Here is a 15,479-nt window from a genome sequence, read left to right as displayed (position 1 = left end):
ACAGCCTGGTTAAAATTTCTTTAAAATGCAATTACAATTTAAATTACTATATTGTGAGAACTTCTAGCTGCTGTATAGGCTGGTTTTTGTTTCCACAGCTACAGGCACTGCAGTGAAGTGAGTAAAGCAATGTAGTTGAAACCACAAGGCTGGTGATTGAATTCACACCTCCAACTCATCATATGACCCTTAGGAAGTCACTTTGCATGCCTGTGTGCCAATTTTTAAAAATGTGTGAGCACAAATGTACTGTATCCAAATCATTCACATCACCTTAGATAAAGTCATCAGCTATTTATACAGAAATAATAAAAAAGATATTTTTGGCTAGGTAGTCAACCATTACTACACCATGGCCATGTAGCCCAAACTGTGAAGTATCAGCGCTTGGCTTTCCACTTCATCAGTGGTTACTTCCCTGCTGGTGATAATCAGCATGCCCACGCACTGACAGTTTTCCATTCATACAGTTATTGCTACAGATGAACATTTTCACTGAGTTGTGCTAATAGCCACAGCTCTTTCTTGCTGCATTTCATAAGTAGAGCATTCATTTTGAACCCATTAATACTAAAAGAGATTTAGAGGGATAGGCCAAGTTCATCACAATCATTGGAGTTGCCATGCTCACTGTTGCCTGTGAATTCAGAAGTCCTGTCAATCACCTCAAAGAGATGTGAATGCTTTTTGACCTGCCTTCATGTTAACTTATCATTTCTGACTTTCAGCATTTTGAATTTTGCAAAGATTACATGCAAAGCACTTTCAAAAAATGTTAATGTGGACTGTCTTTTTCCCAGTTTCTGCTAAAATCCTCAGTTGAATTAAAATGCATAGAAATAGACTTCAAGAAAAGTAACTGCAGTTCTTAAACTAATTACAGAAAGGTTCCCATGTACTATAATAAAGAATCTTTGTAATGATGAGCTATTAAAAATGCAACTGTCTCATCCTAATGTTTAGATTACAGACATAAAAAAGAAAATCACTGCCAGTGAAAAAGTATAATTAGTAGTAATTGTGTAATTAAAGTGAAAAGGCTAATTCTCAGAAAGTCTCAAAAACTAACAGAATAGCATTAGAGCCCTGTTTAAATTATGGCATTTAGAAGTAGTTTAACATCAAAACATAATGGCCTTATATATATATGGGGGATGTGCCCAGCCAGGACACCGAAAAGGATCGAGAGATGGACTATGCCTCCCCCGGACCACTTGAGGGCCCGTGGTCACTGCAAGGGGGCGCCCAGAAGACTGTGAAGCCCTGGACGTCAGCACTTCCACCACACCCGGAGTTGCTGGCAGAAGTATTACCAGGGACACCCAGAGGCACCTGGAGCACGTCCGGGTGGGCATAAAAGAGGCCGTCTCCCTTCAATCATCAGCTAGAGTCAGGTGGAAGAGGATGAAGCTCGGAGGAGAGGAGTTGAGGCAGTGAAGACAGAACTTTGGAGAGGCCTGGACGTGAGGGTGTGTAGTGCAAGGGCACTGGGTTGGTTGCGGGACTGATTATTTATACATATTGTAAATAAACGTGTTGTGGGTTTTGAACCATTGGTGTCTGCCTGTCTGTGCCAAGGCTGATCTTCCACTATATATATATATATATATATATATATAGAGAGATATATATATATATATAATGTCAGGGATGCCAGGGGCAACGTGAGGGACCGGAAGAGGGTCAATGCCCACCCTGGATTACGTGGGGGCTGCCATCCTGGTTGCTTTGGGAGCCATGGGTAGAGGGCTTGGAAGCCCAACCATGTAGGGACCCGTGGTCACCGCCAGGGGGCGCCCCAATGCCTTGGGGACCCTGGACCTCAGCACTTCCATCACACCAGGAAGTGCTGGGGGGAAGAAGAAGAGGGACACCCGGAGAGCTTCCGGGAGAACAGCCGGCATTTCCGCCACACTGGGGCGTGTCCAGGGAGGAATGCCAGGACACACCTGGAGCTCGTCCAGGATGATATAAAAGGGGCCGTCTCCCTTCATTCGAGGCTGGAGTCGGGTGGAAGCAGGACAAAGCAGGAGAGGAGTGTGGAGGCGGCCCGAAGAGGAAGGCATTGTGTGGCCAGGACTGTGTTTAGGGTTTGTGTGAGCACTTTAAATTGTAAATAATAGTGTAAATAAACGTGTGGTGGTGTTTAACAACATGTCTGCCTGTCTGTGTCCGGGCCGCGTCCACTATATATATACATACTGGGTTTAAGCCCCACTGGCATCTTCGGCGCCTCGACCTTCAGCTAACTAAATCACCTAAATACAAACATTGGTGTTATGAATAGATTTTTTTTTTAATAGTTTGTTCCTGTGAAAGAAAGTTTACACAATCAAAAATAAAAACCACTTTAAGTTACTTTATAATTTAAAAACGGAATAAGAATCTGAAAATCTAACAACATCACATTAAAGTTCAATAAACTCTGAAAAGAATGATACCAAACATATATATGTAGGTTTTAAAATAAGCCCAATTTAGAGCATGACAAAAAAGTGGCAGAAAAAGTCACATAAAATCGCTGCAGAAAATCGTTGCACTTTTAGGCTTATGATTTTTATATATGTAGAGTAGATATACACTGTACGCAGACTGTGGGTTTCATTTAGGAGAAACATAAATTAGCACCATCCCCTCTTACCTACAATCACAACAGAGAAAACAAGATTTCAGCGCAGCCTCCTTGTCAAACTGCAAATCGAATCTATACATCAAATTTGCACAACTGAATGAAATCAAGTATTATAATAATTTGAATTCTGGAATTTTGACTTGTCAGCTCACCTCATTTTGTGAGGTCCAATGATGCACAAGATCAGAACTTACATTAGGTATACATTAGGTATTTCCACAACAGCTTTTGTTGCTTTTACGAAACAGCCAAAAAAAGCAAGCAGTGAGATTATAGTCAAACAGCGAACAAAGAAAGTAGAGAGAAAACATAATTTAGTGAGACTGAGACACTCAAGTATGTATTATGAGTATTATGATTACACTAAAAAAACATGCCAGAACTTCTTGGATTGGGGACATCATATGGTGAATACAATAAGCAATGCTTGTATAGTGGCTGTCAATGTCAGTGAGATCTAGTTGCTTTAACAATTAAAATCATTGGCGGTTTTATTGCAGCTGAGCTCCTTTTTCTGCTCATAAGTTTTTTCTATTTTTTTAAGCCAGTTTTCTCTCTTTTTGTTTCATCTTGCACAGTGACAAAAGCCTGGCTTTCCAATTATAAGTGGCCAGGAGCTCATATGTAATTTTTGTGTCTGCATTTTATCTTTCTTTTATAGAGTAAGTTGAATCTAAATTGTCAAACTATACTGGCAAAATGTGACTGCAGCTAGTATGTACATTTAGAGTGCTCACTGAGTGTCACATTTTGAAACCAAGCTGATGCCTCATAAAGGTGGCGTTCAAAGTAGGGGCGGTGATTTTGAACTGCAAAGAGGAGTAGTGCTCTTGTTAACCTGATCTGACTGACAGAAAACTTCTGATTATGATGAACAGTCAAAAAGTCTCCTAAAAAATCCTATTAGACATATAAATGTTTGTCACATGTGCAAAGAGAGCATTGCACATGTTAAACATAATCTGTTGTAAGCGAAAAACTGTTCTGTAACATCACATTATACATTGGCATTTGAAGACATCGATGTATAACTGGTAAAAGTGAATGATATGTTTTCGCAGGAGCTGTGGGTGCTTTCTGCTGTTTAGTGCTATGTCGATAGTGTAGGAATGAATGTAGGCTTGAAAGAACTGTCAGCTATATTCATGAAAATATGAAATGCAAAATATGTAATTGAAGTAAACAGTGTGTCACTCTCTGTCAAAAGACCTGCCGTTAAGAGAGCTGATAACAACAGTCACAGGGGATGCCGATTTCAGTACTCAAAAGACCCGAATCAACAAATCTGTCTAACAACACCAGATGAGGCTGCACAACCATCCAACTTCTGACTGCACATCTAAACGCATAGCTAAAGAAATAGAACATTACTGTCTTATTGGAAATGCAAAAATTCCATGATAAAATAGCAATAGCATTTTAACACTTTTGTGTTTTATATCCATAAACCACAATGCTTATCTAAGCTTATATAGTGATAAAATAGTTAAAGTGACAGAAAGATATCATAGCAGAGAGAGGCACTTCTCAAATGTGTGGAGTCAGTGGCTGCGGTGGTCTAAGTGTGTGTGAGTGTATCCACTGTTACAACATTCATTACAACTTGCAAATTAATTATTAAGCTTCAGTTACCTTATGCAACTGAGCTCCGAAATGGATAACAGCCACTTTAGCTTTCTTTTTCTCTTAATGTCAGGTCTTTCGCTCAGTAACTTTTGCTCTCTCCCTGAAACTCTGGCGGATGACTAAAATGCATGGACTGGAGAAATTAGGGATGAGTGCTTTCAGGAAGAAACCCAGTGGGTTTAGCCTTTGCACTGCGGCATTTTGCTGCTATTCACTACACACTTTTTAACAGATTCTTTTAGAATTCCTCAGAAAAAGACTGATCAACATTTGTACGTTTAGTTTGTTGTATTAGAGGTGAGTGTGTGAGCATGTAAATGAGAGTCTGTCGTACTCTGAGTTGCTAGCTGTGCTAAAATGGGTAGAAATCTACAGTAAGTAATCAACGCTGATGTTTGCAGTGCACGATGGGGCTCATATACACAGTGTTAATATTTATAATGTGCCATCTATTGGAATGACAAATGCAATACTAAAAATGTTTGTGATGCACCATCTTTTGGAAGGACAGAAATTGCAACTAGACAGACACACAGACAAACACACAGATGCTTATGCTTTTATTAAGGTGGATACATATAATGCAAAGTTAACTAACTTACTCATCAAAAAAAACACTATTTTTCAAATTTGGCAGGATGGTACATCTAGGGCAGTAGGCATCCACTAAGAAAGGATATTTTGATATGCATGTTTAAGGGGTTTAAAAAAAACCTGCACATGAAATACTAAATACCAAGATCTCAAAAATGACGGATTTGATTGAAATTTGGTGATGTAAAAAATAAAATTAACTGACATGTTTTTATTGATATTTGTTATTAATTATGCTCTAGCTAATAAGACATTCTAATGCACCATGTACCTTGTTTTGCCACAGAACTGACAATGATCACATGGAGAAATGGGGTGCGTTGTTTTTATCAAATGAAGGCCATCTGGAGAGTAAAGTGAAAGGAGCAAAGTCCAGCAAAGTTTCGAAGATTACACATTTAATAAGTACTTCCCAGGTGTTGTGGCTATCAGCGTAGTCAGCTTTAATCAACTGGTCTAACGTGAAAGATATTTAATATATATATATTACCCCGCCACCCTCTTAATCTTATCTGCAACCTTGTGCAAATGCCAAAGTGGGGACTACAATTCCCATTAGTCAGAGCACTACTCCAGACAATTTCATCAGCACTCCCAATGTTTAAATAAGAGCACTGATAAAAGCACTGCGTCATCAAAGGTAGGCAACTGCTGCATTTTTTTCACTGTTATTTTTTATTGTCATCCTAGACTATATTGTTTCTCGACCTTAATGGCCTTTGGACTCAGTTTTTAACTTTTTAAGTTCGTTGACAATGTACAGACAACATTTGACGAGCAGTAAAGCTTTCCCCATTTGTGAACTGATTGCGATTAGAAGAGGAGGAAGAAGGGGGTCCCCTTGATGAAATGAAATATTGCTCGGCATTGTCGATCGCATTAGTGGACTAAGGGTGTGTCACATGTGACAGTCAATCTGAGATAAATTGATTACACTGTATTTGTTTTTAATCAGTGAATAGCCATGCATTTTTGAAAAAGCCACCACTGTTGTCCATCTGCATATCATCATTAACTTCACAACACCAATCAACAGTCAGCTTTAAGTGCTTTTTGAAGTTAAAAAATACAAAGAAGCAAAAAAAGAACAAACAAAATCAATGCAAATGAATCGATGGAGCCAGACCACAATTGAACAGTTTAGCTGTTTTACAGAATGTAATAAGAAGAGAACAGAATTGTACTTTGAGTGAGTAATTAGTAACTTTTGTTTTTTTTTTCTTGGTAGACATTTATTCAAAACCACTAAATACTGAGGCTGGACAAATTTTAGGCTTTGATGCTAATGGAGAGTCAGGATGTTTGTAAGTTTGTTGGCTTTGAATGAATCAACTACTTATCATCTTTGTAAAAACACCAAATACTGTTTTAATACAGAGTTCTACTACAATCTCTTAAAAAGCAACTTGACCAAGGACTGTATGTAGCATGTTCAACAGTAGGCAGATCAAGTGAACTAATAATATTCGCTCCTAATTTAAAAAAATAGATAGATAGATACTTTATTAATCCCAAGGGGAAATTCACATACTCCAGCAGCAGCATACTCATAAAGAACAATATTAAATTAAAGAGTGATAAAAATGCAGGTATAACAAACAATAACTTTGTATAATGTTAACATTTAACCCCCTGGGTGAAACTGAAGAGTTGCATAGTGTGAGGGAGGAACGATCATCACCAAAAAAGTAGTTATATGAGATTTCTGATACATCCCTTTAACCAATGACACTAAGACTGAAGCCCACTGACTTTGAAAATTTCCTAGGTGAAGCCAGGTAACACAGATAGTAGTGGAATAAAGTTCAAACTGTTCGCCATTTAGATTCCTTTTTACTTTATTACCCATTTTACACATTGAACTGAAATGGCTAAAAAACAAATGGAAAAGGGCAGAATCAACTGCATGTGACAAGCTGCTTCATAACCACCTTGTATCTCCCTTAGCATGGAGTGAGCGAGAGGTTGAGACACACAATGAGAAGGCAAGAATGGTCAAAAGAAAAAGGGACCTTAATGGCAAACAGAAGAACATGTGCTGCACAACTGAAATCTCATCTTCCCAATATTTAAGAACCAGCCACCTACATAAGCATAAAATGTGGAATACATTGTGGAGCTTTTCTATCAGTGCTAACACACATTAGAAGCACAGTAATAAGATGAAAATTAAATCTGCCAATTTTGACTTACTGTAATTTGATATTAATGAATTAAGATTTTTATGTAATTTTTTACGTTTCTGAATTCTTTATACAAATTGTTTACCAAATTTCTTTTTTTTAATGTTTCTAGTGTGAGTATGAATAAACATAGTTGTTACTACCTGAATGTGGTAACATTGCAGGCCATCAGAGAGATGTCTATTGTATTCGTCACTTTGAAGCAGTAAAGACATCTTGAAACAGGATGAAATATAGAGATGCATAGTACAGTAATCCCTCCTCGATCGCGGGGGTTGCGTTCCAGAACCCCCCGCGATAGATGAAAATCCGCGAAGTAGAAACCATATGTTTGTATGGTTATTTTTATATATTTTAAGCCCTTATAAACTCTCCCACACTGTTAACATTATTAGAGCCCTCTAGACATGAAATAACACCCTTTAGTCAAAAGTTTAAACTATGCTCCATGACAAGACAGAGATGACAGTTCTTTCTCACAATTAAAAGAATGCAAATAGATCTTCTTCTCTTCAGGAGCAGAGAATTTCAGAAGGAGAGAGAGTGCGCTCGCAAAGAAAAGCAAACAATCAAAAAATCAATACGTGTGCTTTTAAGTTTGCCGCGGCATTTTTAGAGGAGCGTCAGTATCTTCTAAGCAAACAGCCTCTGTGCAAACAGCCCCTCTGGTCACATGTCCTCCGTCAGGCGCAGAGAAGAGAGAGAGAGAGAGCGAGATTAAAGCAAACCATCAAAAAATCAATAAGTGTGCTTTTGGAAGCACCGCGATAAAGCGGCATTTCTTAGAGGTGCGTCCGTATCCACTAGGCCGGCAAACAGCTTCTGTGCAAACAGCACCTCTGCTCACAGCCCCTCCGTCAGGCGCAGAGAATGTCAGAGAGGGTGAGAGAGAGGCAGAGACAAGCAAACAATCAAGCTCTGCGCGGGATGCATATCTTATAGCATTGAGGAGTTTTAGTTAATCTGTAATACATGCTCTGATTGGGTAGCTTCTAAGCCATCAGCCAAATAGCGCCCCTTGTATGAAATCAACAGGGCAAACAAACTGAGGAAGCGTGTAGCATAAATTAAAAGACCCATTGTCCGCGAACCAGCGAAAAATCCGTGATATATATTTAGATGTGCTTACATTTAAAATCCGCGATAGAGTGAAGCCGCGAAAGTCGAAGCGCGATATAGCGAGGGATTACTGTATATTTTAATATCTGAATGCCAAGGTCACAACTTCTCCTGAAATTTATTACCAACTAAAAGGGACATACTGTATGATTCATCAGTGATGTCACAAAATCACCACTGTCATAACCACCAGTTGTTAATGGCACTTTGCATGGCTGGTGCAAGACCATTCACCTCATAGCCTGCCTCTCGTACCAAGTGACTTGCGTGTCAGTGCTCCTTTAAAAAGAATTTGGGATAACTGATGGTGATGTACAGGACACTGCAACATGTTGGCTACAGTACCTTGACATGCATGTTCTCTGTGTGGAAGTGGAATTAATGCCTGAACAAATTTGATGATTACATCGAAAAGCAATGCTTGTGTAAGACTTTCTTTTGTTGCTAAAGTTAAAAGTGTTCAAATAAATGTATGAATGTACAAGGTTATGTTGCATTGCATTTTCAAATACCTTTGTTGTAGTGTATATATATATTTATATAAAGCTGATCTTATTTCCCATAGCTACTTTAGCTATCTATTTTAAAAGAGAATCATTTAAACAGTTCCTTTCTAAAATTTGATTCTTAATAAAAGTACGTTCATGGAGAGGTCTCTTACTGAAGTAACTCTTATTGCTGTTGATATCTCTTACCTTAAGTAACTTAGCAAACATTGCAGTTCTATTGTTTTTATCATCTCCACTTTCCTTGATGGGGTCTAAGAGCATGTGATTTTTCAAGGTCCTCTCTCTGCTGTAAACTGCATATTTAATCAAAGAAAGTCTTATTTAATTAATTTTATTTTGTGAGAGCTGTCATACTGATAGATCTTAAAAATATTTTTCCATTTCTTGTCAGTTTCACAGCTTTGGTCTCTTCTTTGCCCTCTTTTAGACAGAATATAGAAAAAATATCATTCTGAGTGGCCAAAAAAAATTGTTTATCTATTCATCCATATTAAAAAAGTAACTTCTCTACAAAATTAAGCTGAACGGTCAAAACATATCAGTGTTGCATTGTGGTTTCTTTTTTAACCCTTTTTCTTTTTCCACATATGTATTTTAGTGAAATCCAGACTTTTTTTTAGCTGTTTAGTAAGTTAATTCATGCCATGTGTTGCCCACTTATGTTATAAAAAGGACTGAGGTCAGTATAATTCTTTGTTTCATTTGAGAAATAAACAAGTGCGGGATGACATTGCATAAACATGAACAAGGAAGCACCATCTCTGGCTTACACTTAACGCCTGTTAAGGAAATCTCTGTAATTAAGCACATCTTAAGAGCAGGTCAGTAATTTGGAGTTCCATCCTCACTGGCTCAGGTCTAAGAAATGACACCTCCTTCTGGGGTTGATCAACTTATAACACCAGGACCAAAAGGGACAGGGTATACCTTGTATATGTCATGTGCTTTCTCCCAGCAGAAGGAAGAGATAAGGGAGCCGAAATGGTATTACCTGCTTGGTCCGAGCCTTCCAGATGATCTTCAAGTACACATGTGTGACACAGCCCAACACCACCCCTACTCCCCCCACCAGGTCGGACCTTATTGTGAGGTTGTGGACCAAGTATAGAGCATCAGTGTTGACATGGAGGGTCCCAAACCTGTGTTAGACTGTTAACTTGTAGATCTGTTGCCTCAGAAACCATCTTGTGACACCAGATTGGAGTCTTCATGTGATAACAGCCACAGCAGGGGGCATGGTCAGTCACCAAATTAAACTAGTGCACCAAGAGTTGGGTTAAGGCCTATTTAATTATCAGAGCCTCCTGCTCAATCTCTGCACTCCCAGTCCAGCAGTTTCTGGCTGAGGTACATCACTGTGTGTTTGGCTTCGTCAATGTCCTGGCTTAACACAGCACCAAAGCTGGTGTCCAAGGTGTTGGTCTGGAGGAGTAATGGTAATGAGAAATAAGGGGGCATCAATATCGGAGCTGACGTTAGGACCATTTTCATCTAACAGAATGCAGCTTTTGTTTCTGTGCTCCACACCACCATATTTGGAGCTTGTTTTTATGTCAGGTTTTTTTAAAGGTGTAGCCCTCTAGGAGAATGGTGGTATAAAGCTCTAATATTGACCTGCAAGACCTAGGATGGCTTGGATTTGCATTTTAGTTTACAACGGGACCGGTTCCGAATGGCTGCACCTTTGGACTCCTGCAGTTTGACTCATCATAACCCCACCACATAGCCTAGGTATTTAGCATTGGTCAATCCAAAACAACACTTTTTTGGATTGATCCGTAGATTGGCTATGCAGATGGCATGGAGGACAGCCAATATGTGCCAGATGTGCTACTCACAAGTGCTGGAGTATATGTCATCAATGTAGGTAGCACTTATAGGCATTGTGGGGCTAAAGCTGTCTTTCCACCTGAGGCTAGAGGATTGCCAATACACTGTGCAGCTCAACTGGAAAGATGCAGTACTACCAGTAACTACTAAGGGTGGTAAAGGCGGTCTTCTCTTTCAAAAATTTGGTCAGGGAGATCTGCTACATTTGTTTATGTTGAGGGTTGACAGGTATCTGGCACCCCCCAAGCACTCCAAAAAGTCATTCACCCTCAGCATGGGATAGGCATCAAAATGAGATTCCAGATTAATCCGACAGAAGTCATTACAGAAGCACCAGTTCCTATCAGGCTTTGGCATTAGTACAATGGGACTAAACCATGGGCTGTGGCTTTCCTCACCGCTGTCTCCCTTATAATAATTCAAGCATTTGTCATTGCTTCAGAGTCCAGGGCCAGGAACGCACCTGGAGTTGTACCAGAGGCAGTGTCAGCATCCCCAAAATCAGTCACGTCATTCTGGGTGGCCAGGTCTTCACCTGTTCATTTGCTTGGCAGGATATCATCTTGAAATACTAGGTTGCCATCCAGTTTTCTCTAAACTGCAGGAGAAAAGACAGGACAGTTAGAGACAGCACCCCCTTGTGTCCCAAAATGGTATTACCTGCTTGGTCTGTGCCCAGTAGATGATTCTCAAGCACCCATACATAATACTAGTTATATCTAGTGTACTTTGATGTAAGCTGTTTAAACATGTTATTGTTGCAAGACCTGTCCCACTTACTTTGGTGATATAAAATGTGATTTGGTTAGTTTCTTTTGTTCACTGTCATAGTATAAATGCCTCATAAATGCTACCATATATTTTTTATATTGTGCACCTGTCAAACCATTTGCAGCAGTTTGATGATTCATCTCAGTTCATCATGTTAATCTTTTCTTCATAATCATCATCCCAGATATAGCATGATATCAGAGACAATTTGCATGTTAAAAGGCTTCTTTTTAAGTTTTGTGTTTTCGTTCAGTCTTTCATATTATGTCATAATCACAGCTCTTCACCTTGTCATCAGTAGTTAAAGATTTTACAGCCCACACTCCTTCCCTTTTTTCTGTGTGATCTACAAGAAACACTCTTACCAAGTTTAAGTTTTTTGCAAAATCTCTAAACTTAAGTTTGTTAACAAGTTTGATCTGTGTTTGTCAATAGGCTACTTCACACAGTGATGATATTGGAAAAAACAACCATAACCACATCAGGAATGAAAAACTTCACTTTTAAATACATTTACAATTAATTTAAAGGCACATGGGTGGATAAATGTCTGTCAGCATTAACCTGCTCTTTAATAGCTTTCAACCAGTGGTTGGGACAATTCTGATGCTTCTCCTTCAGTGCAAAGCTCCCATCCAAAATAACAAAATCTATCTATCTATCTATCTATCTATCTATCTATCTATCTATCTATCTGTCTATCTATCTATCTATCTATCTATCTATCTATCTATCAGCAGCGAATGGTAGTGCAATAGACATAACGTGAGTGTATATAAGCTAAGTGACAAACTAATTAAGCTTGTTTTCGTAGTACTTCTAACACTTCAAATTTCAAACCTCCACCTATGTCCCTAGAAGTTTCCCAAAGCTATATACAGGTGGAATCCAATTCTACTGAAATTCATGCAACCATAAAAATATTCTATTATAATGAAAATGTAATTATAATGAATATGAGAAAAATACTATTGTGACCAGGTTCGCCGGCAGTTTGCTATCTCTGAGAGCAGAGGCACAATGACAGCTCTGTAGCTGTTCTGCTGCGTCTGGTAAATACTAAACCAAGGGCAAAGCAATTGGTTGTTCTCTGAAGGATCAGGCTTACTGCATAATGTGCTTGTGGCACAATGTTTAGAACATTTAACACAAGTGATTCAGAGCTACAGTGTTACTCTAATCTGAAGATGGGGGATGAAGGAGGACGATTTTGAATGAAGTCTTGAGACAGTACTTGCCTTCTCTATACAGTAGTAAAGTACTAGTATTTTCCTTAGAAACCTGGACTCACCTGTATGTCTCTCATGTAACTATGTGACTCAAGCTTGGCAGTTCCTGTATAAAAAAATACAGCACTTTTTATAGTACAAAAGATATTTTATTTGAAAATGAGATATTAGATGTAACGTTTCTCCCAGCATAAACTGACTCAGTTTCTCATTTTGTTTGTTCATTACAAAGAAAACTTTGAGAAGTGCTATGAAACAGTACAGTATCCGTTCACGACATTCCTACCCACGTGAACAGTCAGTGCAGCACTGACTCAGAATTTGGTCTTACCTGTATGATGGCGCATCTACCCTCTTGTCAAGACTGCCCACATTTACAAGACAAAACACGCTGATGGAGAGGTGCAAAGGAATTTAAGGTGGCCCAGGATTACACGCTTTTTCGTAGGCTTCAGGGATTCTAGTGTTAAATGTACAGCCCTGTGGTAAAGTGGTTACTGCTCCTTCGTAGCTCAAGGAGACTGAGGTCAAATTTTATATTCAGCTTGCTGTCTGAATGTTGTTCTTATGTCTGTATGGTCTTTTCTGTAGGTACGCTTTTCTTTTCCACATTCCAAAGGCATGCAAGTTAAGGTTAAGTGGCATCTTTACAGTAATTCGGCTAAGTATGGGTGTATATGTGAGAATGACAGGGGGGAGGCAACTCACCTAGGGCAACTGTTATGAGGGTCCCTCGCCAAGAAGTCTGGCTACTGTTATCCTCTTCAATGCGGTCATTCCACGATGGATCATCAGAATTTTTTTTTGATGCTCTAATAACCTTTCAATATTTATTTCAACTATTATTTTGTATTGAATTACACTATATTATCAATATAAATTATTTTTTTAAATCCTGCTCATACAGTAGACACCCAAAATTTTTAAGTAATGTGAACTAAAGTCACTTCTGGGGCCCATTCGGGATTAGGGACCCTGAAGCTTAAGCTTCATTTGTTTAATAGTAGATTCATCCCTGGGGACATGGGAAGACGGGTGCTGAGTGTGATGCAGCACTCTTTTTGGTTGGGATGGTAATTGAGTGTTAGCATGGCCGAACTTCTGCATGAGCTAACCTGTGCTGCAGCCCAGACCCCTGAGGATTACAGGGAACTCGAAATTTAGTAACTTGTATGAAATAAAAAATGTTGTTTGCTTTTCATAGAAATATTCCTGCCTCTAAACTGGTTGATTGTGTTCCCTTCAACCTCATTACTGTTATCCCTGAAATCACTTGTTCATCACAACTTGTACACACGCCGTCTTGCCTGAGTTTACTCATCTCCAATGAAGAGCAGCTGTGGTGGCTGGACAGGCAGAACACGGGCTGTCAGAACATGAAGAGAAAAGTAATGTGTCATGTTAATGACAGTTCTTCAGAAAAGGCCAGTGACTACATTATATGGTAGATTCCAGTTTTAGTGATAGTGAAGCATACAAAAGTGATGACTGTTTAAACGGTAAGCCTTGAATGTGCACAGAAATATTGCACATGGTTTGTCTGGTCCATAAATAAAAAAAAGTTTGGGAACTACTGGCCTAGATTAAAGTTCAAGTTCAGTATATTATCACATATAAATATGCCTCTTACTTCACGTGTGTACTGGCTTGTCAGTGGGCAAAGTTAGGGACTTTTGTGCTTACTTGCAACTGGGCCCATGTATGGGTTGCACCAGGCACCAAGCAGCTCACACCAAAACAGCTGCTGGCTTCTCTGCCCTCAGCATATATAATTAAGAAGGGTAAGGATGAGATGTGCTGATCAACAAAACCATCATTTGAAATGCCTTATGGATAGCAGATCCACAAGTGAAAAAATATTCAACTTATTTCAGTGTCAGGTGTTTGCATTTTTTTATACCTGATACTTTGCACAATAGTTAAAAATCCCTTTTGAGAATAAAATCTACAGTCTACATACATGAGCATAATGTTGTTGTTGACAAATCATTTATGGTTTGGAATGGTTATTTGGCAGTGAAGCAATACAAATAGCGTGCAATTACTGAGTTGGAACTAAGTCAGCCCTACTAAACAACACGTAAAGTTTATTGTAGGCTTGACAAGTGGCAAAAAATAAAAGCTTGCTGTGTTTGCATTTTAATATAATTAATTTTTTAAAATGTAGTTTTATTTTTGTTTCCATTTTTTTTAACAGCTTAAAATGTCTGAAATTAAAAAAACAGCTAAAACCTATTACTTTAACATGGCTTTCTCATAGGTTCTTAGTGTAATACTGATATTCTATATATGCATTTAATTATCTTTTTTTCATGGCTCCAAAATCCATACTAACCCCTGCTTTCTCTGCTGTTCTCTTTCCAGTTTTCTGTGGTAGTGATCTGCGCCACCACCACCTGATTCAAAGTACCGTGCAGTCCTTATATTGATGGAATGAAGGCCAAAGGTCCACATGACCATTATCGTCTAATTCTTCCATGTGAAGCCTGAAAACCATGAGATCATTTATGTTGGGTAGAATGCCTAGTGGGGGCAGGGTGGTCTCGTGGCCTTGGAACCCGTGCAGATTTTTTTTTCTCCAGCCCTCTGGAGGTTTTTTTTTGTTTGTTTTTTCTATCCTCCCTGGCCATTGGATCTTACTTTATTCTTCGTTAATTAGAATTGCCTAACTTTTATATTTTCTTTGTCTTTCTTTCTCTTTCTTCATGTTGTAAAACACTTTGAGCTATATCATTTGTATGAAAACGTGCTATACAAATAAATGTTATTTTTATTGAAATTGTGAAAATAATTAGATGCCAGAATAACATTTTTATAAATTTTCCTCCTTCTCTCCTGTACCTCTCTCTCAAAATAGATGGTTGAAGGGTAAGACTCTCTGTTTTTAACAACTGGCCTGCATACTGTGATCTGATGGTTTTCAATTATCATTATTAGCTTTGATACTGCATCCACTACATATACAGTGTGGTGCAGTGGCAGTGCT

General features: G+C 38.7%; 1 long non-coding RNA gene across 1 annotated transcript in view; it reads left to right on the top strand.

The window, feature by feature from the left end:
- Nucleotides 1–14,999, top strand: part of LOC120531832 — a 31,851-nt gene extending 16,852 nt beyond the window's left edge. The window contains exon 3 of the long non-coding RNA XR_005634165.1: nt 14,858–14,999. This is a non-coding gene — a long non-coding RNA (uncharacterized LOC120531832). The remainder of the gene's footprint in view (nt 1–14,857) is intronic.
- The last annotated feature ends 480 nt before the right edge of the window (nt 15,000–15,479 follow it).

Source organism: Polypterus senegalus, chromosome 1 (genome assembly GCF_016835505.1).
Source record: "Polypterus senegalus isolate Bchr_013 chromosome 1, ASM1683550v1, whole genome shotgun sequence".
NCBI lineage: Eukaryota > Metazoa > Chordata > Cladistia > Polypteriformes > Polypteridae > Polypterus > Polypterus senegalus.
The sequence above is the reverse complement of the archived record's forward strand: the minus strand, read 5'-3'. Positions and strand labels throughout refer to the sequence as shown.